The sequence below is a fragment of the Saccoglossus kowalevskii genome, chromosome 3, assembly GCF_978046115.1.
Source record: "Saccoglossus kowalevskii chromosome 3, keSacKowa6.1, whole genome shotgun sequence".
Taxonomy (NCBI): domain Eukaryota; kingdom Metazoa; phylum Hemichordata; class Enteropneusta; family Harrimaniidae; genus Saccoglossus; species Saccoglossus kowalevskii.
The window spans coordinates 21,457,627-21,483,052 of NC_140643.1; the positions used below are offsets into that span (position 1 = coordinate 21,457,627).

Consider the following 25,426-nt stretch of genomic DNA (forward strand, 5'->3'; position numbering starts at 1 on the left):
TGGGACGATCTCTTCTAGGCATTATGAAAGAAACTGATCTCGAGCAGGAGACAAAAGATTTTATTTAAATTGACGCAAACTGAATAGAGTAATAGCGTAGCAAACTATGAATGAATGGGGAACAAAGAAATTCTAAGAAAAGAGGTGATGCTACGTGCTGAGTGCAAAACAAAGACTGATTGGCTAAACAATGTGACCAAAGAAACAACTTCCTGGTGGACAAAGGTCAAAGGTGACTGAAATTGAGGGGCATGTAGCTCAGTGAATTTACAAAAATAGATTTGACCCTTTACAAATCTCCACCTATTACTAAGACTACACTTCCTGCCATGATTTGATCACTGTAACTAACTAACTATAACCCCGTTTTATTTAACTTCTCCCATGTGTATTTTTGTAATAATACTACTACTACTACTAATAATAATAATAATACTTTATTGACATCATTCTGTTTGAAGAGAACATACAGTCAAGTGCTAAACTAATAATTAAAATAATTAAAAAAGAAATAAATATGTAGTTTAAATAAACACAGATATAAAATTATGAAATATTGATATATATATTTAAAATGCATCACATTCTCTAATATACTTTGCAAGTTCCTTATCTACATTGCTCATAATGTATATGAACTTGTCATCTGGTTTCATCAAATTAAAATATGGATGTATATAAGCAATTTTTCCAAACAGCTTACATTTGCATTTTTATGACTTGGACAATCAATCAGGAAATGGAATTCATCCTCTACTGCATCCGTATCACACTTTTTGCATACCCTTCTATATCATTAGACCATGGTCACTTATCCTGAATTTACAGATACTTTTTCTATAGTGGGGGTCCTGAATTTGTGTTAAATACTGTTTTGTATAATTTAGCTTCTAAATTTGAATTTATGATATTAAAGTATGTGTTGTAATATAGAATCAGTTTACCATCATCTGCGTTATTGTCTATATCACAGTCACAGTCTCCCTATCATAGTGATAGAGGAACTGTGTTTATGTCCTATTATTGAGTCATTATCCACGGTAGTTATAGTCCTTATAGTCCTCACCATAATTGTCCCAATGTCTATTAAAGTTATTCACAGTGTGTGGAATGTAGTAGTTATCATGGTGTTGATAGCCTCTATATGTATACATATCATCAGGTCTCTTGTTATTGTACATCATGCTTGGATATTGGTTCATGTCGTTACTCCTGCTGAAATGCTCTGGATAATTTTGATCTTGCATTTGGTAGTTCGACATCCGTGGTGGTGGTGGTGGTGGTGGTGGTGGTGGTGTCATTGTAGTCTGACTTCTCCTTTCACTAACCCGGCCTGTGAAAGTTAATGCTAGCAGGATATCTTTTATGTTCCCCACTGTTGTGATGCACTTTATGCAGTGTTCTGGAACCATGGTCTTTTGTTCTATAATTCTGTTGGTTTCTTTGCGTTGTATTCTGCTTGTTCATAACCCTCTGGATATCCGTAAAAAATAGTGGCATTGCTTTAAATGTTGGATGTATAGCATCATGATGAAAAAGATGTCTTGATAATGATAATGATAATTTGTGGTGCCTGATGTAATTTCTGGAGTTATCACCACAACATATCTCTTCAGTCTTCTCATTCAGTGACTGTATTTTTCTGTTGGCCGCAGTGTTATTAGTGTTCTGTTTTAACAAGCTTGAGACACCAATTTCTGCATTAGGAAAATTTGCACTGATTAGATTCAGGAGATCATCTACTTGTTGTATGTAACTATCTTTAGCAATATTTTCAATGTCATTAATGCCCACATGTATGGTTTGATGCATCTTGTTTTTTGTAACAGAATCTCCAATAATTGGGACATCACACTTCACCTCCGCTGAATTATTCAGCATGTCCATATGTTCTTTGTATTCCCTTAAGTTTGTTGGAGCTATGGGTAGTGTCAGTATTGCTATCATTTGGTTCTAGTTGGCCTACAGCATTGTTGATAAGAAAGCAACATTGACTTGATCTCTATGATGCAACACTAGTAGTGATGTAATTTTTAGCCAATCAGTAAAGCAGATACTTAAAGTTCAAAGGTGATTGACATACTGTAAACAAAAGCATTGCGTGCCATTTCAGCAGAGTCAATTGCCGCAACACTATTTTTCTTGTCTCTTTAAAGTGATTAGACATGAATTAAAAATGCCACGCTGACAGAGAGCGAAATCCATGGATTAAAATTACTAAGTCCAAATTTTGGCCGACAACATATACAAACTTTTGGACAAAGCTGTATTTTGGACTTGGACTTTTAGGGTTTTGACTTTGACAAAGATGGCGATGAACATACAAATAGAGATCTGAGAAATTTTCGTAATTTTTACTGTGTAAATTTGTAAATTATTATTGATCTTGTATGACTGTTGATCCGGTATTTGTCAAAACCGGAAATAATTTTACGCAATTTAACCCCTGACATTTTAGTTAAATTCATGCATATTGGGCGTGTTTGTCGGCGGGGAAATCCTAATTTTGAATGATTCTCTGTCGATATTTATTATTTCTGGTTTAATTGTCACATTATAAGCAATACACATTATTTTTTCTTACTTCTAATGTTGCATATTGTTCATTTATTCATGTTGCATGTTTTTGATTGCTGATCTGTTTGCTGTAGCAGGGGATGTCCGGACATAGGCCCACCCCGATTTTTTGGAAATTTTCCATGTTCAGGACCCTGAAATATGGTAGATTAGTTCATTTTGTGATACATGTATGAGGAGGATACTCTATTAATTCTTAGACATATCCCAACCACAGTCAGCTGGCGCACACGTGATAATAAAATAAATACGATATTTACTATATGGGGGCCGCCATCTTGAATGACGCATAAAACTAAATAAAAGACAAGTTGTGAAACGCGTTTTTCAGATTCCTACAAATCAGGACAAAAATACCAATCTTTCACAAAAATACGGTCCGTTGGGGTTATATTAAGCCAACCGATAACAAAATTCGGCCGAATTCGTCGTTTTTGTGTGGAAAAATCCCTTGCATACGAACACCTAATTACGCGAAGAACATAGAACACTAAGCCGGGGTATTTGAAACCGAAATTGTCATCTAAGCATTAGGCCATCGCTGATTGGCTGCTGTGCTGGAATGCCAATTTTTAGTTATTGCTTTGCCTCACAATGTTCAAGAAGACAGTCTGGGAAGTGCAACATCAACAATAACACCAATGACGATACCTCAAATAAAGGCTGCTCAACAAGAAGATCAGACAATTACAAAAATAAGTCAATACAAACAAAAGAAGTGTCACCCAACACAGGAAGAGCGCAGAGGAGTCACATGAGTGTAAAGCTCTTATGCGTGAGTGGAACAAGTTATTTCTAGATGAAAATGGCATCCTACGTCGATGTACGTCATCAGCTGTTCAACTTATTCTGCCACGTAAGTACAAGGGACTGGTTTATAAAGAACTCCATGAAGAAATGGGACATATGGGAGTAGAGAGTGTTGTAAATCTGGCCAGACAACAATTCTATTGGCCACACATGCAGAGAGACATTGAGAAATACATAACCAAGCAATGTAAATGCATCAAACAGAAACCACCAAATATCCACGTAAAAGCACCATTAGTAAATATCACCACAACTGCACTCTTTGAAATGGTATCTATTGATTTCCTGCACTTGGAAAGAAACACAGGTGGTTATGAATATATTCTGTTACTTGTAGACTACTTTTACTCGGTTTGCACAAGCCTACCCAACAACAAAAAAGGCGGGGAAAACAGCAGTGTTCTCCCCAGACTCCATGCCAAGCGTCGCGGGTGATTTGCATAACAATGCATCTAATTTGCATAATAATTTGTTTATCCAACAAACATTGTGATACATTAAGTACAATAAAGAAGAGATATTATTTATAGCTCATATATTTTATATCACTTGATTGTATATTAAGTGTGCATCAAGTCAACAGTTTGAAAGAGAATAGCAAAAAATGTATTGTTATGATTATATTGTTATCCATGGAGGTAACTGGTTCATCATTATTTTGTGTACAACAAGTACATTCAATTTTAATGCCCATGTCACTGTCAGTTCATATGACGTGGGGAAAAACATTTTTTGGTTAAATTTGTAAAGTCTGCCAGATTGCGGGTTATCGGAATGTGACTTAGAAATTAATAATTCAATAATGAAATTTATTTTCTACAACGGCATTTCAAAACTCATGTCAGCGATTTTCCATTCATCTCTATACCTTATGCGTAACACTACGATCACCACGGGTATTCTCTGCTGCTGTTGCGATCATCTGTCCCTGACTTTTTGGTTTAAAAATACACAAATTTAGAATGTTTTGTTAATTAAAACGATTCATTGACAATTATCTTAGAAATTACATCAAAATCGCCAATGAGATGTTGTTTTTAAACATCGCGAAAAAACATGCACTCAGCGCCGCCATCTTTGTTACCTCGATCGGAATCCCCCTTGTAACCCAGCATGCATTGGTCTCGATGTCACCATGCGTTACGTCGCTTCAGTGGCGTTCCTCGGTAATGAGGCACTCGATGCATGAGGTATTTCTAGAGGTCAGGGTTCGTTTTTCTTCGGCCTTCTCGTCTGCAGTTGAATAATTTTTGCTTCCATTTATTTACGATTTTTTTCCAATGTGACTTAATTTCACTTGTTTTTTTTAATTCTTGGTAATTTTGTCATCGGCGATGGAGTAGTAAAAACCGCAATTTACCGCAGTGCAGCAAATCGGGGTAGATCTTCCCGACGCAATGGACAAATTATTACTTTGCAAGCCCCGATCCCCTTGACAGACTTCCTGTAGACTTCCGTTTTATCACTGTTTTTGTAGGACTAACAAAGGCAGGATTACCCTTCGATCAATACATGTTATTGTTTTAAAGATGTGCAAGACGAGGCTGACACTTGTAAACAATACAACAACTTAAGCATCGCGGACAGGGTTTCAAGAATCGCGGGCGAAATGAAAGCAACGCGGCTATTTGTGCAAGCGACGTGGGCCCGCGGTGCTTGAAAGGCCTGGGGAGAACACTGAACAGTAGCAGATAAAATACTCAATGATTTCATTCCACGCTTTGGATACCCTGCAAAAATTCATCACGATCGGGGGGGGGGGGGCTTTCGAAAATAAGTTGTTCAGAAGATTACAGTAGGTGGCTGGAATTAAAGCTTCAAGGACTACATCATATCACCCTATGGGGAATGGACAGGTAGAGAGGATGAACAGAACACTGCTGTCTATGTTAAGGACACTGCCAGAAAAACAGAAGTCTAGATGGAAGGAATCAGTAAAAAAAATGGTGCATGCCTATAATTGCACTAGAAATGCCGCAACTGGATTTTAACCACACTATCTGTTGTTTGGATGATGTCCAAGATTACCTGTAGATGTACTGTTTCAACTAGAGGAAAAGGAATAGTCTGGTAGTCACCAAGATTATGTTTCCAGGTGGCAGACTAGTATTAACGAGGCATTTAAGCTGGCAGCTGAAAGTGCAAACAAACAGAGAGAGGAAGAGGTACTATGACCGTAAAATACATAGCACTATTCTTCAACCAGGTGACAGAGTCTTGATAGGAAATCTTAGCCAACGTGGAGGACTGGGTAAACTACGGTCATACTGGGAAGACAAGATCCATATTGTAACGGAGAGAAAGGGAGATGACAGCCCAGTCTACAAACTGAAAATGGTGATGGAAGACCCAGAGTAGTATATCTTAACCTACTGTTACCTTGTGATGGGTTACCATTAGAGATTCCTGCAATACCACCAGTCCAAACATCACATCAGGTGGGCACCAGGAGAAGACAAGTAACAAGACAAAATAGTAATTCCCAGCATTCCACTGAGTCGAGTAGAGAATCAGACAGAAGATCACCAAGCAATTTAGAAACTTCTGAAACATCACACCCATTGAATATATCAGCTGAGGTGTTTGAACCAACTTGTGGTAATTCTGTACCTCAACAATCAACCTTTTCTGAAGTTGAACCAAACTCATTATTGGGTACCACTGAACAGACTGTACCTGTACCTGTGCCTGTGCCTGAACCTGAACCCGAACTCATGTCTGAACCTCAAACTCAGATGCTTAATTCTGGTATTGAACCGGACTCGGCGTTGGGTACCACTGAACAGACTGTACCTGTACCCGTACTCATGTCTGAACCTCAGCCTCAGATGCTTAATTCAGATATTCCAGCTAACCCTGTTCATGAACCAGTACATCCAGAAGTAGACCATGAGGGGGATGACCCAGCAAGAGTCAACAAGAGAGAGAAGACCACCATCTACATTGACCTATACATTGGTCAACCAACATACCAGCATATTAGTCCAATAGCCAACAGTGCAATTGTGAACCCTAGTGCACCCATCAGCGGTATGGAATACATATTACATTCTATATCAACTGGGTTATCCACCAATGGTGCCATGGATGTGGCCCAACAACACATATACATCACCCAGCAAGATGTATGTTCCTCAACAAAACAAGGAACACTATCAATTTATTTACTGGATGTAATGAAAAGCTGCCAGCAGAGTTGAAGAACAATAGGAATTTAACTGCAGTTGGTGACAAGAATTATGCAGGTCATTGGAAACAATCAGGAATTATTCACTGTGATAATGTCATTGGATTAACTTAATTACAGCTAAGTATATTAGTAGTTGGACTTGATTGTAGACATTATATTTGCTTACTGAGTGTGTATCTCAAATAGTTAAACTGTTACTTTGCAATGCGACTTTTAAGCACAGAAAACAGCATTAGTATAATCTTTTGACCATGTGTTTCTGATGGCCACATAACTCATTGTCACATATTACAGATATCATAGGCAAACTACATGTATATCTGTGTAGTAAGGATGAGATTACCTTGGAAATGGACTGTTAAACTATTCCAGCAAAGACAGTTATTAACATGTTTACTATGCACAATGGAACTTTTAGGTAATGACCTTAATTGATAAGAGATATGAAACAAGAACCATTTTTATGATTCAGGTTATTGGTATTAATGCTGCCATAGCTTATCAAATGCGCGAAGGCATTTCTTTTAGAGAGGGGAGAGTGGTAATTAAGTTAATCAAGTTAACATTATATTGTAGTTTTGTGTTATATAGGCAGTCATTGTTATTTATTTATAAATTATTTAGTAAGGTAGCCACTAGTGCACTGTAACCATTAATATATATCTGATTCAGTATTTATAGTTAGATAGCAATTAGATACTACATGTATAACTATTATTCCATGTACTAGTGAAACAAGACATTCAAGACTAAAAGACGTATGCACACTAGTACTTTATGTCAACAGGAGTACATGTTCAAGTTTCAGGGTCATTACCATGTATGGAATTAAGAGTATTATCTAAACAGGATGTGGAGGTAATTAGTAGATAGGAGGCAGTTAAGTCAGACACACCCTAGACAGACCAGCAAGGGATCAACATCTGTTATAGCAGCTCTCTCATACTCCACTGTGTGATCTCTATGTACCTCATTGAATAAACACAACTATTATACACTTGTACTCAAAACCATCTCCGTGTACCTATAGTGAAGAGTGTAACACTTGCATATAAATAGCAGTGTTCTCTACGAGAAGTGAAATTTATTTGCGCCCCTCTTCACTTTGTAGCGTCCTTCTATGTATCTTCAGCGCCCTCCTTTGTTTTCAATGAACAGCTGTTTCACGAGTCCCTGAAGATGTCCTGACGTTATTAATTGACAGGCGATAAAACAAAGAACTAAGAGACAGATAGTGGCATAGGTGACAACTAGGACAATGGATTGGATGTCTGAGGAAAAACTGGCTGAATAAATAAACAAAAACGATGGCTAGATGCGTGAAGTGATTGTCACACGCATTGCGTTAATCACGCCTTGGGAGATTCAAAACAAGGCCCCTCATCATTTCTGAATTAGCTTAGATGCTTAAGACCAGAAGAACCAACAACAATTTATTGGTCCATTTGCTTGTTAATTGCCTTTTATTGGCGAAAAGTAATATGAATCATCAAAAGAATCGCCAAAACAAAACGTACGATAAACACTGAAACAACATGGATGACACAGTATCTGATTTGACACTTTGTCCTCAGTACCCATAATGCAATCATCATAATGATCAATTTATTTACAGTCATCAGATTCTATTTTTTCTTTTAAATGGTATCTTTGTTATGGGAAAATATTTTTCTTCTTATTACTTGATTTCTTAATTTGTCTGGTAGATGTGATTTAACCTGGTGATTAGTTTTAACTCTTTGCACCAATTATATCTTCAAAATTGGCTAAGAAAGAAATAATGGGTGGGCACCAAGTATCGCCAAAATCAGCCCAGAAATTTCTTAAAATATTGACAGATCATAAAACTGAATTCTGACATCCAAAAAGTACCCTAGTCAGCCATATTTAATGAAATCCTAAAATAAATTGATGGGCATATCTGTTGATATAGGTACTTTGTCAGCATTTCAACAAGTCAATATGGCTAACAAGTATTTTGACATTCAAAATGGCTGATAGTTTGCCATATTTGGTTGAATCAGGAAATACATAATGTGTATGTACCAAGTCACAATAAAACCTGCTGTCATCTCTGAGGAATGAGGGTGGACAAACAAAAAGACTCAATTTTGATATTCAAAATTGCCACCAGTTGGCTGTGTTTGATCAACTCAGAAAATAAATTGATGTACTCATATATGGACATTTTGTCTTTGTACCAAATTTCAATAAAATTGGTTGGTCAAGTCATTTCCGATAAATGGTGACAGACAAATCGACCAAAAGACAATATTTTGACGTTCAAAATGACCCCAGTCTCCAATATTTATTGACTCGTTAAATAAATTGAGGTCAAGCCATCTGAAAGAACATGCAGGTGTTTTTATCCCAAATGGCTGCCAGTTGATTATATAGTAAAACCTCATTAGTATGAACTCTGTTATAATGAAAACCTGCTTTATACAACAAAGAACCACAGGTATGGTAAAATTAATTGTAAAATGTGTTTTTGTATTTTGGATTAATGCTAGCTTCACACATGCATTTCCCTTAGACTTACCTAAATGTTTTGTTTACAGAGTAAACAGGATTAAAAACTTGGGCACATTAACACAACAAAATGTGTGTCCACATACGATTAAACATCAAGTACATTCCCATGGAGTGAAACATTCATCTTTAAGTAAAACAAGACAAATTGCCCATGATCTTAAGAGGAGGTATAATTTTGTAATCCTTATGGTATTGACAATCCAACGGGAAAAGTTTTAACTTAAAAACAGGATCCATTTGATATAATGGCACTTGAGTTCAAAGATATATATAGCTCGAATACTGCCATAATTTGCATTTTTCTGCCATACAATGTTGGAAATCCAACTTCATCACCTGCCATGTCAATATATAAATTAGAACCATTCTGTTGAGTGGCAGTCGCCATCTTATTTCAGTATTAACTACATTATTTTATACTGGTCCGATTTTGTTACCATATACAATCAAAATTCCAAGTTTTTTTAGCCATACAGTGATGGAAATCCAACCTCATCAATAGGTATATGTAGCGAGATAAACTAGGCAACATTTTATTCAGTAGCCATATAACTGCCTTGATTTCCAGGATTTTTTTTCCATACTTATCTGGATTTCCAGATTTGTTTCTCCATATACAGTTGGAATTCCATGTATTTTTCCCATCATACAGTGCTGGAAATCGGATCTCATCAACAGATATAAACTGGAATGACCCATTATAGATCCCGGGTGTAATAGTAGGAACTTGTGGTTTGGGTATTTTATTTTATCAAATATACAATTGAATGACTCATGTAAAAATTTAATATATCCCCAATTCAGATGCTAGTTGACAAATTAGCTCCTCCTCAATTTTCTGGATACCAACAGCAAGATTCGCAAAAGCTTTTGGCTTTTCTTATTGATGGATTACATGAAGATTTAAACAGGATAAAGAAAAAGCCATACATTGAAATAAAAGATGATGATGGCAGGCCTGATGAAGTGAGTAAAAGCTAAATTTGTCTCGCTGTTGATTCACATACATGTAACTCTACGTAAATGCTATGAAAAATTGGGGCCACAATTATAAATGGAAATCAGCGTGTGTACATCACTGAAAGCTTAGTCTGTTTGATTCATTGCATATATACATATTGACTTGAGTATCTTCTGTCATAGGTTGTAGCTAAGGAATCGTGGGGCAACCATCTGAAAAGAAACCATTCTATTATAGTAGATCAGTTCCATGGACTATTCAAATCTACGTTGGTATGTCCCGAGTGTGACAAAGTCTCTGTGACCTTTGACCCATTCTGCTTTCTTAGCTTGCCACTACCTCTGCGGAAGGACAGGAGTCTTGAAGTGTTTTTTATATGTAACGAGCCCACGCAGAAACCAATACAGGTTTGTAAATTGCTCTTTATGTGTTCATGACTCTATATCTGTTACTAATAGTTTAGTTATGTGTTATAAATTCTTGTCATTAAATAATGTATTTTCTTTCCTTTACAGATGAAGGTGATGGTTCCTAAGATGGGGTCTGTTAGTGATATATGTGATGCTGTGTCAAAAATCGTAGAAATACCAACAGGAAATGTAAATGATATTCATTATCATCTGTAGTATTAGTATCACAATCTGTTTTTAAAATATGTATGTAATGCTTTTATGAAATGTGTCTGTAAAAAAACATGTGATTGTCATGTGTAGTGAGTACGTTGTGTCTAACTTAATCTTAATCATGCTCTTTAAAAAAAAAAGAATTACTTCTCAAGAAGATGTATACCTAAAATGTCCTGTCTATAAGTGCTTAAATGTAATTTGTGCTTCTTCTTGTAGATGGTTGTTACAGATGTGTATAATCATCGATTTCATAAAGTTTTCGGAAGAGATAAAGCTCTTACGTACATTCTAGATAGAGATGATATATTTGTGTAAGTGAATTGCATTTAGAAATTAAAAGTTTCAGACTCGAGCAATTGTGTCTAATCAAAGATGTAATTTCACACAGAGTGTCTCCTGACATCCATGGTAGTGATGTATTTTCACACATCGGGTCACTCCTGACATCCATGGTAGTGATGTATTTTCAACCTTTCAACAGGCGCCAAAGTCATTCAAGCTGTCAGAACAATGCTTCCTACTTGTAATCGTGTTGACTAAGGAAATGTTCTAATTTATATGCATTGCTTTAAAACACTTTGTTTTTGCCACACACATGTCTGTATGATTATGTCGTCAGTGTAAGGGATTGAAGTTGGAATTGTTGCTGCTACGATGTGTTTAGATCTCCCGTCATTCCTATGTTATGGTGTTGCACAACAAGCATTGTCATGCCCCCCCCCCAACACATTTTTTCAAGAAAAATAATTACCCGCCACTTATGAATTCCATGCTAATGTTTTGCATAAGAAGTGTTATAGAGCATGAATTTAAAGTGAAACAAATTTAAAACTTTCTTTAAACATAGTTATTTTCATTTTATTTTACATAATTTTATTTTTTTAATGATTTGGTTACCAAAGTTGTAAATGTACATCAAACTACTGTATGAGAAAGCCGGATTGTGTTGACACCGGGCATGTACATGAAACATGGTTATTGTACAAACAATGCTGAAAAAAAAAAGCCAAAAGGCATGTTTGAATGATAGATCTTCCTGAATATGCTCAATTGTCAAGAACATCGCCCAGGGTTATTTGTGGTTGTCAAATGTGGTTGATAGTACGTGTTCTTCTGCAGCTTTGTCTCAACATTGCTGCTAATTAATGTATCGATAACTTGTATGGTCTTTAAACAATTCTGGCATGGCTGTATCACCATGCCTTAGAATGAGAATTTCTCAACATCCCATTAATATTGTCATTTATCATTATAAAGGTATGAAGTGACGGGTGCTGATGATGCGTCAACTGCTGTGCTGCCTGTCTACATGAGAGAGAAAAAGTGAGTTTTTGATGTATTCAATATGATTGCTAATACAAGCTAATTCTTACCACATTATTATAGATTTGTCTGATGTTTTTTGCTACTGGTTTTTTTTATGTAACTCCTAATAGAATATTGATATATTGTAAGTTGCACATAGGTTCTTGGAGCAAAATGTCCCAAATTAGTTAATGATGAATTAACTAAGACTGGTATTTTAGAAATTGAACTTACTTGAAATGTATTTATGCTGTGCTCATTTCGCATTAGAAATCAAAATTCTATTTCTACCTACTGGAAAATATTTTATTTTCGGTTAGAATTAATTTTTACTATTTTTTCTGAAGGAATGATTCAGTGAAAATAAAATCCAGTGAATATAACATACCTTTTTTTTCCTGTATTTCTTATTTAACTTGTCAAATATCAGTGAAAATAAATTTCATATAAAACACCCATAAAGTCTTTTCAGCAAAAATTAATTCCAGCTAAAATAAAGTATTCTACAATACAATTACAGATTATCTGTCCTTTTTTCAGACATCGTTACAATTACAACTCTGTTAGTTCTACCTTATTTGGACAGCCATTACTCATAGCAGTTCCCAGGAAGAGTACAACGTATCAAACGCTGTATGAAATTGTACTACACAGGATGTCGTAAGTAACCATTATGAAGTCGGATATTATTAACCGTACTTCCCCGATCATAAGCCCAGGGGCCTGAACATGTAAAATCGGGGAAATTGGGGGGGGGGGGGTGGGCCTATACTCGAGGACCACCTCAGAAAAGATCCTTTTTGTAGGGTTTTGTGTGTGTGTGTGCGTGCCATGTCATAGTATATTATTTATCATGATATTATATATATTAGACAATGCTTATGTGAGCTGTTTTAGTTGTGGTGGATGTATGCTGATTCTGACTTCTCAAGAGGTGGCAAAAACTTGATAATGCAGCATACTAGTTTTTGATGAGCCATGGTTGCGGCTATGTTTTAAAACGTGTTTTGTTTCTTTGCAGGCGATATGTAGAAATACCTGACAATGAAGATTGGTGTGAGGATGACACTGATCAGACAGATAACATAGAAAATGGAGGTAATATATAGAAAATTGATTGGAAAAGTTAACCATCACTGTTTATGTTTTGTATCAATACTTGATTTGATTTCTTTTTGTTGTGCCAGATAAAGTTGGTGGTGGTAGTGTCAATGAGGAGAATGAGAATAAAAAGAGGAGGAGAAGATTGTTCACGTTTACACTGGTGAATGCCTATGGCAGTGCTGATTTAGCCAAGCTGCAAGATGATGATGTGCCGTTAAAATTTAAAGGTTAGTATAGATGGATATAGATGCATAGGAGAATATTTAGATCTGTGATATGTATGTAGTTGAGAAATTAAATTACGAAATAAAACATTTGTTCTGTTTTACTCGTCTGAGCAGAATTTTATGTCTGCACGAAAACTGGACACTTCTTTGCAAGTATTTGTTTACTTTTTTGGTGTTTTAATCAGTTCAATAAAAGGAGGAATTTGCTGCCATTATAACTGGTTTGTTCTAGAATGACCATCTTTCAATCATTATGTATCCTTACATTTTTCAGTGGCATTTTAATGTGGATTATTAACAATGTAATTATTGACATAGACATGATCTGGGTACCACTTCAAAAACACGTAGCTCTTGAAGTTATGAACATCCAAATAATCACCATTGCAGATGTTGCCTTTGCTAATTTTGAATATATTCAAAAATATTTCTTCAAATATTAAACCTTTTTTTCAGCCCGCACATATCTTTCTATGGATTGGAATATGAGAGCCAAAAGGAAGTTTTATGATGAAAAAAGTGCAGAGGTAATTCAACATTCTAAAAAAGAGAACTTGTAATTTCAGCTCTGTATATCTGTCTTTCTGTTTGTTCATGCATGCTCTGTTCATTTGCAGCTGTATCTCAAACATGCTTTGGGCAGATATCATCCAAACTTAATTCACACACATCTTATCATACATATCCACATGCATTTGTTTCATAATCCAATTCAAGATAGCCGAATTGCAGCCATTTCAGTGCTGAAAATTCATTTCTGCCATTCTGCAACTGGTGCTCAGTCATGCATGGACTTATTTCATTCAAACTTAGTATATCCATTAGTGGATCCTTGATGCACATCATTGTAATCTTTGTCTGAAAATGGAGATTTGTGGATTAGGTGACTTCTGTATCAAGCCATATATCTCACACATGCTTAGGCTTATCAAGTTCAGACTCTACACATACATCATATATTATATCAGACATATGTATTTGTTTTATGATCATTTCAAGAAGGCCGAATGGCAGCCATTTTAATGCCTAAAATGCATCAAAATTGCACATTTTCACTATTCCAGAACCGGATCTCAGTTGTTTGGGACTGATTTGTTTTAAACTTAGTACATACATTGAACACAATGGAACCTTATTTATTATTTATTTTTTCGAATCCAGTTCAAAATGGTCAACTAGTGGCCATTTTGTTTCAATAATTGCATTTCCACATCCATATATCTGAAATGAAATACTATATCACACATATCATATCATTCCATATCATATCAAACATATGCATTTGTTTCATGGTCCAATTCAAGATGGCTGAATGGTGGCCATTTTATTGTTAAAAATGCATCAAAATCACCATTTAAAAACCGGATCTCAGTTGTGCAGTACATGTACAAACTTGGTACATACATTGAATGTAATAGGACCTTGATGCATGTCATTTTATTTTTTGAATTGGCAATTTTGTTGCCTTGCCCGTATCATCAAAGATGGAAGAGGAAGGTATATTAAGGGGAAAATGTCTGTCGTTGTTAATAATTGTTAATGCGTGCACAATAACTTTACTAATTCTATTCCAAACTTTACCAAACTTGGTTACCTAATTCATCAGTATAAAATTTTCCCTTAGTTCAAACGACAGATGTTCTGTGAGAAAATGTCATGCAAAAATTGAGAAAGTAGTAGTCAAAATCTGATGAAAATTTTTGACTGTTTCTACTTGACTGATTACTGGTCATACACATTCAAAGGTCACTGGTCCCTGAGGGAATATACTTTGATGTATTTGTTCAATGAAGCAAATCATTTATCTTGTAATTTTACACTCAAATCTGTTCATATTAATTTTCTGATTTGCATAATTAGTTTTCAGCTTTTCCATCAATATCTCAAGTACAAGTAATTTTTGAATTATATTTAATGTGTCTCCAATACTCTCAGAACATGGGAGTTCTTTCTAAGCTTTCTTTGATTTTATATTTGTGATCTGTTCATTGACTGGAAAGAAATGGTAAATTTATGTATAATAGAGTATATGTATAATACTTATATAATAAAAAATACTCGTCCTGTCTATATCACTGCATACAGTGAAGTTTCTGCATTCTCAAATCATGGCTCTAGTTCCAATTCAATAGATCTATATAATCACCAACACACACCTTAAATATAAGTTCAGTTTCACTTGCATCCCAGATAAGTATTACATCAATTTGGAGAAATACATGCAAGTATAGTGCATCTACTTCACATTCAACAATGCCAGTTAAAAGTTTGTTTTTGCCGCTCAATTGTAATTGATACTGTGGAGCATTCTATTTTTATAAAACGGGTGGTGATATCATATGAGAGGGGTGATGCACACATACTAGCTTTTTAGCTCCGCTGTCGACTTTGTCGAGTGGAGCTTATCATATGAGTGATTGTCCGTCTCCGTCGTCGTCCGTGTCAATGTTTTACATGTACTTTTTCGACTTCTTCTTGAAAACTACACGCCTGAATGCTTTGATACTTGGTGTATATGTACCTTAGGGTAGACCTCTCTCAGATTTGTTCATTTCATGATTTTTGTAATTTTTGGTAAAAAGTGATATTTTCGACTTCTTGTTAAAAACTGCAAGTCCAATTGCTTTGATATTACATTTATAGGTACTACATGTGGACCTCTCTCAGATTTGTTCATTTTGTAATGATATCTTTAATTTTCTAATTTTGGTGAATATTTTTGTCGTTTTTGGGAAAAAGTGATATTTTTGACTTCTTGTTAAAAAACGCAAGTCCAATCGCTTTCATTGATATTACATATATAGGTACTACATGTGAACCTCTTTCAGATTTGTCAATTTCGTGGTGATATCTTCAATTATCTAATTTTGATGATTATTTTTAGTGAAAAGTGATATTTTTGAATTCTTGTTGAAAACAGCAAGTCCTGTTGCTTTGATACTATACATATTGTTCATTTTCTAATGATATCTTCTGTTCTTTAATTGCAATGTGCATTGCTAACAGCGGAGCTATCTCAGCCGCCAGGCTGCTTGTTTAAAAGTTGTATAAGCTAAGTTTCCTGGGTACCTGTTACCTATATCTATATAGAAGCTAAGTTTCTTTGGTGCCTGTCGCGTATATCTATATATAAGCTAAGTTTCTTGGGTACATGTCGCGTATATCTATATAGAATCTAGGTTTCTTCGGTACCTGTTACGTATATCTACATAGAAGCTAAGTTTCTTGGGTACATGTCGCGTATATCTATATAGAATCTAGGTTTCTTCGGTACCTGTTACGTATATCTATATAGAAGCTAAGTTTCTTGGGTACCTGTCGTGTATATCTATTTAGAAGCTAAGTTTCTTGGGTACCTGTTGCGTATGTCTATATAGAAGCTAAGTTTCTTGGGTACATGTCGCGTATATCTATATAGAATCTAGGTTTCTTCGGTACCTGTTACGTATATCTATATAGAAGCTAAGTTTCTTGGGTACCTGTCGTGTATATCTATTTAGAAGCTAAGTTTCTTGGGTACCTGTTGCGTATGTCTATATAGAAGCTAAGTTTCTTGGGTACATGTCGCGTATATCTATATAGAATCTAGGTTTCTTCGGTACCTGTTACGTATATCTATATAGAAGCTAAGTTTCTTGGGTACCTGTCGTGTATATCTATTTAGAAGCTAAGTTTCTTGGGTACCTGTTGCGTATGTCTATATAGAAGCTAAGTTTCTTGGGTACATGTCGCGTATATCTATATAGAATCTAGGTTTCTTCGGTACCTGTTACGTATATCTATATAGAAGCTACAGACCTAATTTCTTGAGTATACACTGAGTATACACTGCGTATACGCAAGAGAGCCACATTTAGCTTGGTTTTCTTGCATACTGTTGCCGAGTACAAAATGTCTATCGGGTATCTATTGCGTACCTATCGCGTATCTATTGAGTACAGGGACTTTCCATAAGGGTAGCTCGTTCTGTTTTATTCTACAGTGACTACAACAATGTGAAAACTTTCTATTAGATACATGGTACATAAACTATTATTTTCACTGACATTTAAATTCACTATTTTGATGTTTTGAGCATATTCACTGTGTTTTAATTTCATGAATTTGTCAAAGAAACAATGAGTTTTATTGTTGTTTTGCATGTTCACATAGATTTAATATAGCAGATTTTACTTATCGGCGAAAACAGCAAAACTAAAAAGCAGTGAAAAATTAATGGGTTTACAGTACTTCAAAGCAGAACTTGCAATATGATAGATCAAATAATACAGTAGTTACACAATGAATATAATGAGGCATTTCGTATTTGTCTCAGTACATCATTAATTTTTGACAGAGATATTTGGGCAAAAAACAGCTAAGATTTTCTGTTATCTTGCATGTTTTATGATATCGTTCACGCATAGATGCTGCACTTCTTTCTGAGATGATGCATCTAATTTTATACCAAATTATCTGAGTTACTTTGAATAAAATTGAAAATTATGTCCCTCAAAAACAAATTAGACACCAAAGATATTTACATCAATCATGGACTTTTGGAAGACTGCTTTCCCACTGCTGTTTCAATCCTTAAACCTGTTTGTATTCTAAATTAATTATGAAAATGCATATTCATATTCAAACAAACTATGTTTAACTGAAATATTATATAACCAAGGGCAAGGTCACCAGAGTTTCACTATTTTTTTGACTATTTTTTCACTATTTAAGAATGCAGTTCCAGATCCAACATACAACATATCATACACATTTATTTTTGTCAAATCAAATCCAAAATGACTGATTGGTTATCATCTTGTTTTTTATTTGAATCCAGCTCTAGGGAGCCATATTTCATACATTCCTGGACCATATACGCTTATTAAATGTTAATAATAGAACAAGTAACATTGGTAGTAGAATGGAAATTGGACGACTACCATTACTAGCGAAAATTCAACTGAATGCAACCATATACTACCAAAATATTATAAAGAATGGCCCAATCAGTCTAGTATATGATGCAATAGAAGATCAACAACAAAACAAATATAATGACACATGGTTAATGAATCTGCATAAAATAAAACAACTGTACAGTACTGTATGTTATTAAGAATTTAGAAACAATTAAGAAAGACCAGTTTAAACAAAAAGTGAATGAATATTACAATTATAAATGGAACCAAGATAATCAAAGACCAGATTCAAAACTAAGAACTTGTACATTACTGAAGAAAAATATAAATACTGAACCATACATTAAAATCCTTGATAATAAAGAAAACATTGGTCTATTAGCAAAATTGAGACTGAGTGCCCATAAACTAAACATCCAGATGGGAAGGCACAAAAGACCAAAAATAAAAACAGAGGACAGAAAATGTACTAAATGCAACCTACTTGAGGATGAAATTCATTACATCACAAAATGTAAACTTTACACAGATGAAAGAGAGTTGTTCACATTTTTATTAACAATTTTCAACACTGTACAAACAAAGAAAAATTCATTCATATCTTGAATACAAACAACAAATATTTACTAACAGAGCTCAAATTAATAAAAACAGCAAATACGATTTAATAATACCACCTAATGGGTCATTAATATTTTTACATTATTACATGTAATTATATTGTAGTTGGATATCTAACTTGTTATGTTTATTCTAACACCTTTATTACATTTTATAAACCAAAATAGATATGTAATTCATTCTATAAGGTTGTAAGGTTGTAAATAGGAATTATAACACAAGTTATAATTTAATTGAGATTAAGATTTTCCTCGCCAGTTACCAGGTACTACTGAGCATGCAGTCATGGCAATGTACATGTATATGTTTTCAGAAAGTTGAGATATGGCAGTATATGTTTTGTGTTAATATTTGCTCAGGGGATTAAGTTACGATCGCTCCTGTGAACTTCCTAAACATAGAGTTGTGGGATTGGCCGTTTCTCGGTGTTCCTTTTTTCTCTGTTTCTGATCTTTTCACTGTTGCTTTATAAGATAATGATCTTTGAAAATGGTTCTCAGAATTGTTATGTGCCTCATAGTTATGGAGATTTGGACAGTTGAACTTTAAAGACTAAATTCTATAAACGTACGCGTCTTCATGTTTTCGTGACCGTAACTCAACACCAACGGCTCGCATAAACGTCCATGAGACATCATATTTTAGCCCAATTTGTGACGAATAGATTGTGTAATTTAAACATTGTTAGCATAAAGCACACAATTAATTTATTCAAGCCCCTTTGTTATGTTGAACAGCGTCAACAGTACAATCGGTTCTCTAATCACAGGGTGGGCCATCATGACAGGATATATTTACGCGATCCCGAGATATACTTGCCTTCAAGTACATATATGTTTGCATTACTTTCTGCCTATCGAGAGTGTACTGTTATCGGTTTCGTTATAATCAATTAGCTCCAAGTCAGCATTTTTTTTCTCCCTGATGAAAAACTAAATGTAGCGTTGGCCATGCTCACAAGGAACCACGAGCGGGATGGTGTTGAAGAGTGGTTCCAGATAGAGGTGGCGGTAATCCCATGTACCAGTAACTACTAAATTTATGCATTGCGGGCCGACCCTTTCCAATGCCATGAGCTGCGATCACCAACTTACAGTTTACATCGAAAGAGTGTCCACTCTTTTTGACGTCGGAAAAATGTCAGTCACAGAGTTGCATTTTGGATTCACCAGGGCATGCACTTATAGTAAAAATGAATCACCCAGCCATGGCGGATGTTCGTATTTTCTGCCAAAACGTCTTTCCCCTTTTACAACAATAACGACACGTCAATATATAACTGCCAAATTTTAGTCCTCTTTCGGACGAAGTCCGAAAACGGGGACTTATAATTCGGTCTCCGTCCATCCGTCCGTCCGGAGTCATATTTCAGAATCCTTTGGACCGATTCCGTTCATTCTTTGTATGTGCCTATTACTTTATGTTGGACATATGCACATGTAGTGATTTAGCGATTCGATTCAAAATGGCCGACTGGCAGCCATCTTGTTTTTTGAAAATGTTGTATTTCGGACATGCTTTGTCAGTTTTCATTCAAATTTGGTACATAGATTATACATATTAGGATACATGTCCTCTGACCATCCGTGCATCCGTCTGTGCGTCCGTCTGTTCGTCCGAGGTCATATTTCAGAATCTTTGGACCGATTCTGTTCATTTTTTGTATGTGCCTAGTACTTTATGTGGGACATACATGTATGCACATGCAATGGCTTAGCAATACGATTCAAAAATAGCCAACTGACAGCCATCTTGTTTTTTGAAAATGTTGTATTTTGGACATGCTTTGTCAGTTTTCATTCAAACTTGGTACATAGATTATATATGTTAGGATACATGTTCATGACAATTTGTTTCAAAATCGGATCAAAGATGGCCGATTGACAGCCATCTGACTTTTTGGCCTTACTACTATATTTCCAAGATTTATGTACCATTTTCATTCGTATTTGGTACATACATGATACATGTCATAATCAGATCAAAGATGGCCGAATAACGGCTGTTTGTGGCCATATTAATATATATCTGTCACCCATGTATCATTTTCATTGATATTTAGCATGTCATAAATGGATACATGTACATGTCAATTCAATTTGCAATTTGATCAAATTTGGCCGACTGGCGGCCATCTTGTTTGTTTAAAATGTGATAACTTAGACATGCTTTCACTTGTGATCTATGTTTTTCTTTGCTATGTCTTAAACCGGAGTGGTCGTCAATCAACACATGTTTGAATTTGATGTAAATAAACAATCTGTTGTATACGCCACTTGGGACTCAAGTTTCAAGGACATGCTCACGACAACCCCTTCACTTTAATATGATGAGCACTTGATATGTAAATGTATGGAGGACATGTTTACCCGCAACTAGATTTTTGGGAATAAACTGAAATTACGGACCACATGCATCGCGCACAGTAAATTTGGACCAAAGATAAAGAAAGCACACAATAAATGTTTCATAATCCGAATTTTTTTGAAAAATGTTTTTTTTTCTGCAGTTTCTTTAGTACGTTTGAACAGAATACATGTAATTTTATTTGTACTTGTCATAACGACTAGATATACGTCATATATTCATTTAAGGATACCTTATCAAGTTTTTTTTTGCATTCATTTAACAGGAATATGATGTTCATGATAGCGTGAATACAAGGCCACCGAAAAAAACAAGTGTTAAATTAAGTAACTGTATTGATCTTTTTCTCAAGCGGGAAAGACTTGGAGTTGATGATCCATGGTGAGTGAATCGATTTATTTTGATAGTGTTCACTTATTCTGCAACTATGAGAAAATTTAAATCATAATCTTAAACATGAACTCTTCTCCTGCCTGTTTTACCTGTCTAGGTATTGTCCATCCTGTAAAGAACATAGACGAGCAACTAAAAAATTTGATCTGTGGAAACTACCCAAGATTCTTGTTATTCACCTTAAGAGATTCTCATACAATCGATATTGGAGAGATAAACTGGACACTTTGGTGTCTTTCCCGACTCGGTAAGTTGTTTTTCTAAATATTCAAATTGAATGTCGGAATATACTCTCCTTGTCACTAGACGCATTGATACTACAGCTGTCTCCATGAAATTTTCATTGAACATTGGTAAACCCACTTTGAAAGTTTTTACATCACTTAGTTGCAGTAAAAAAGTAACCATGAAAACCACAATTTCCTGGTTTTCTGTGCAAATTGTACTGTTAACATTGCCATCAATCTTTGACATTGAGACACTCTCATTTTCTCAAAAGATATTGAAAGAGGCAGAAATTATCTGTTTTGTGCTTCGCAATGTGAATTCAAATTTAATCAGGAAATAAAAACAAAAACGTGTATTAATCAAAGAAACACTGGTTTAAAATTGAATAATAACAGAACTTACTGTAAGTATATTAATTTACGTATCACGCAAGAGTGAAAGGAGTTGATTTCATTTCCGGATATGGCTATGTAATAGGAAAGTGATTTATCATGGCTTCATATTTTGGCATAAATTTCTGTGGAAAATGGTGTGTTCTTTTAGAATATATACAGTACTGTACATCTTTCTCTCCTGAATAACCTTGACTTTACAGCTGTTCTGAGAATTATTCGTATAGTCAGTTAGCAATATATTTTGCAACTTTGCAAAACACTTTGGTCTTTGCACCACTTGATTGGTTTGGGATTCACTATTTCATAGAGGTTGTCGGCATGGTGAATTGCAAGTATTATCTAGCGTGTATATACAACAACCATTCTTTATTTTAATATTTATATTGTAATTATTTTCAGTAATTTTAAAAATCGCAAGTTGGGTGTTGCTCAAATTTGTCGAAAAATTTGAACCCCGCGCTCATTTTAGTCCGTTGTACCTGTTACAAAAATGGACTAGGCATAATAATGGTCGTAATACCCTTGTCATTTTCAAACTTCAGTTGAAAAAGTGATTCGCTGAAGGAAGGCACTTTTGATTTGACACTTTTGAAGTCCATCAAACCGTTATAATCAAGTTTTCCGTTCGTGTATCCCTGACGTACTCCCACACCTCAGTATGAAATCTGAATTTGATATATAATGCACCAGTTATGTAAAAACAACTTTTAGTTTGTTTCAATACTGTCGCAAATAACTGCAGCACGTCCACTGCCAAGAAACTATACTTTGAGTTTTTCCGCCAACGATGAATTCATTAATACCTGGGATTACTCAACACTCGGGATTTGCTTCGTAAATTGCTCTATGGCAGGTGAACTCAGATGGTTATAACAATTTAAAATAACATTTTGAATACATATACAACATATAACCTGTTAATGTATGGTAACCAACACGTGTCGCATCTAGCAAGATAATGGAATGATCCCAATTGTGGGCGTGCCAATACAACGGCGCCATCAAGCCTAGATTGGACAAAGACCGAAGTGTTTTGCAAAGTTGAAAGATATATTGCTAACTGACTGTCCGAATAATTCTCAGAACAGCTGTAATTCTATTTTTTCACAGAGATCTTGATATGAAGAATTATTTGGTCAACAATGGGATTGATTTGGATTCCACATTGTATGATTTAATAGCAGTATCCAACCACTATGGTGGTATGGGTGGTGGCCATTACACAGCATATGCCAAGAGTAAAGACGATGAGCAATGGTATAGTTTTGATGATAGCAGCGTGTTTAGTGTTAGCGAAGATGATGTTGGGGTATGTGTTTGCATTCCTTCTAATACTCACAAACTAATGTCACAAACTCTCAGATTACAGAAACTCAAGTTTCCTTGATATCGTTAAACCATGTGTTAAAAAAACATGTTTAACTCCTTTCTTTCTTCTTTTCTAGTCCAAGGCTGCTTATGTACTGTTTTACATGCGTCGTGATCCCGATGACTATACCCGTCGTAACATGAAAGAAAGACCAACAAGAAGACTAGGAGGAAAGCACCTCAATGAGTGAAGATGACTACTCAATGGACACAAACTAAACTGGAATTGATTAACAATTAATTGCATTTCTTCTGATGTAGTCTGTATACAGCATCACATGATACTCCAATGTATTGTACAGATCTCCTATTATGTTGATTGCACAATTATTTATTAACTGAGATGTCTTGAAGATGAGAGTCCTGAGTGTATGTCTCAATTGTGAACTGTGATACATGTGGTATATGTGAAGATGGTGCGTCACTTGCACAAGGATTTTTTATATTAATGATGTGTCTAAATGGAAGTTACAAAAATACACCTTAAAAGCTCTACTAAACGAGAGACCTCCACATCAATAGTATAATGGGTTTGAAGGGTAATAACACTAGTAAACATAGCTATATAACTGAACCATAACTTTGTATATTATCAGAACCAATATAATTTCAATAACCAGTTCTAAAATAATGAATGATTTAGGTGCAGCCTGAAAAGGTCACTATTAACTTTGGGTTTGTTCTGCTGTTTTTGTGTCTATGTGTTACAAGTATTTTCTCAGAAATTCTTTTAGCAGATATCAATGAAACATTGCATGTTAATTAGGAATTATGTGTTTCAAGAGCTCTGCAATTTTTTTTTTTCGTATATGAATATTCTAAGTAGGTTTTTTTCATGATCTTCTTCCTTAACCACCTTCAAAAACCAACTGCGCATGCGCAAGTCAGTACAACTCAATTTTTGATTAGGAGTCAACTTTCGGTATATTGATATAACATTTTTTTTGCAGTCCGAAAACACATGCACATGAATTTGTTTAAACAATCTGATTCAAGATGAGCGAATGGTGACCATTTTTATGCTAACAAAATCATCAAAATCAAGCATTTATGGATAGATTTTGTTCAAACTTAGTACATACGTTGGATATTGTGGGACCTTGATGCACGTCATTTAATTTTTCAGATCAGATTTAAAATGGCCTACTGGCGGCCATTTTACTTGTAATGAATGCAGTTCTAGTGCCATATCTCTGCCATGCTTTGACTGATTATGTTCAAATTGTATATATTCATTATACATCATGTTATAGATATATAGATGTATTCAAAATGGCTGGTGTTTAAATAAATACATTCTTGAGCCATATCTCTGATCTGCTTTGACTGATTATGTTCAAATTATATACCGGTATATTCATTTTACATCATGTTATAGCTTTATAGATGTACCGGTATTTGAAATGGCTGACTGGTGGCCATTTTGTTTTTGCATCATCTTCTGGATCCATACTTCTGACATGTTTATGTTCCAACTATGTTACTATAAACAAAGATATATATCTTAAATTTGATAACTAACTGGGACTGTGTCATGCATGGTATGTTTTCTATTTTTTTATGGTTATGACTGTTCAGCAACTGTTTTTTTTTCCAGCTTATCGGTTTGAAGGGCCGCTTAGCTATAGGAGTCATGAAGCGTCCAGCCTTTCATGGACAACTTTTTCTCCAAAACCATTGGACTTTTAGTTCTGATTTTTGGTATGAAGCTTTCTTATTGGTTGAAGATTGTAATTTGTTCAAGAGTGGTGAAAATTGATAGTTTCGTCAGTTTCTCAAAACATGTCAGTCTTATTGACTTGCTATTTAACATGTGAT

The 25,426-nt window shown here is 35.0% G+C and overlaps 1 pseudogene across 1 annotated transcript; it reads left to right on the forward strand.

Annotated features, from left to right (window-relative positions):
• The first annotated feature begins 3,348 nt into the window (after positions 1-3,348).
• On the forward strand, positions 3,349-23,851 carry LOC146747558 (ubiquitin carboxyl-terminal hydrolase 4-like; annotated as a pseudogene). The gene is made up of 16 exons (XR_014929011.1): positions 3,349-3,738; positions 5,440-5,638; positions 5,788-6,512; positions 9,917-10,078; positions 10,256-10,480; positions 10,589-10,672; positions 10,916-11,010; positions 11,957-12,022; positions 12,545-12,664; positions 13,026-13,129; positions 13,192-13,335; positions 13,792-13,862; positions 21,490-21,605; positions 21,715-21,864; positions 23,351-23,549; positions 23,686-23,851. The product of XR_014929011.1 is annotated as a ubiquitin carboxyl-terminal hydrolase 4-like (transcript).
• The last annotated feature ends 1,575 nt before the right edge of the window (positions 23,852-25,426 follow it).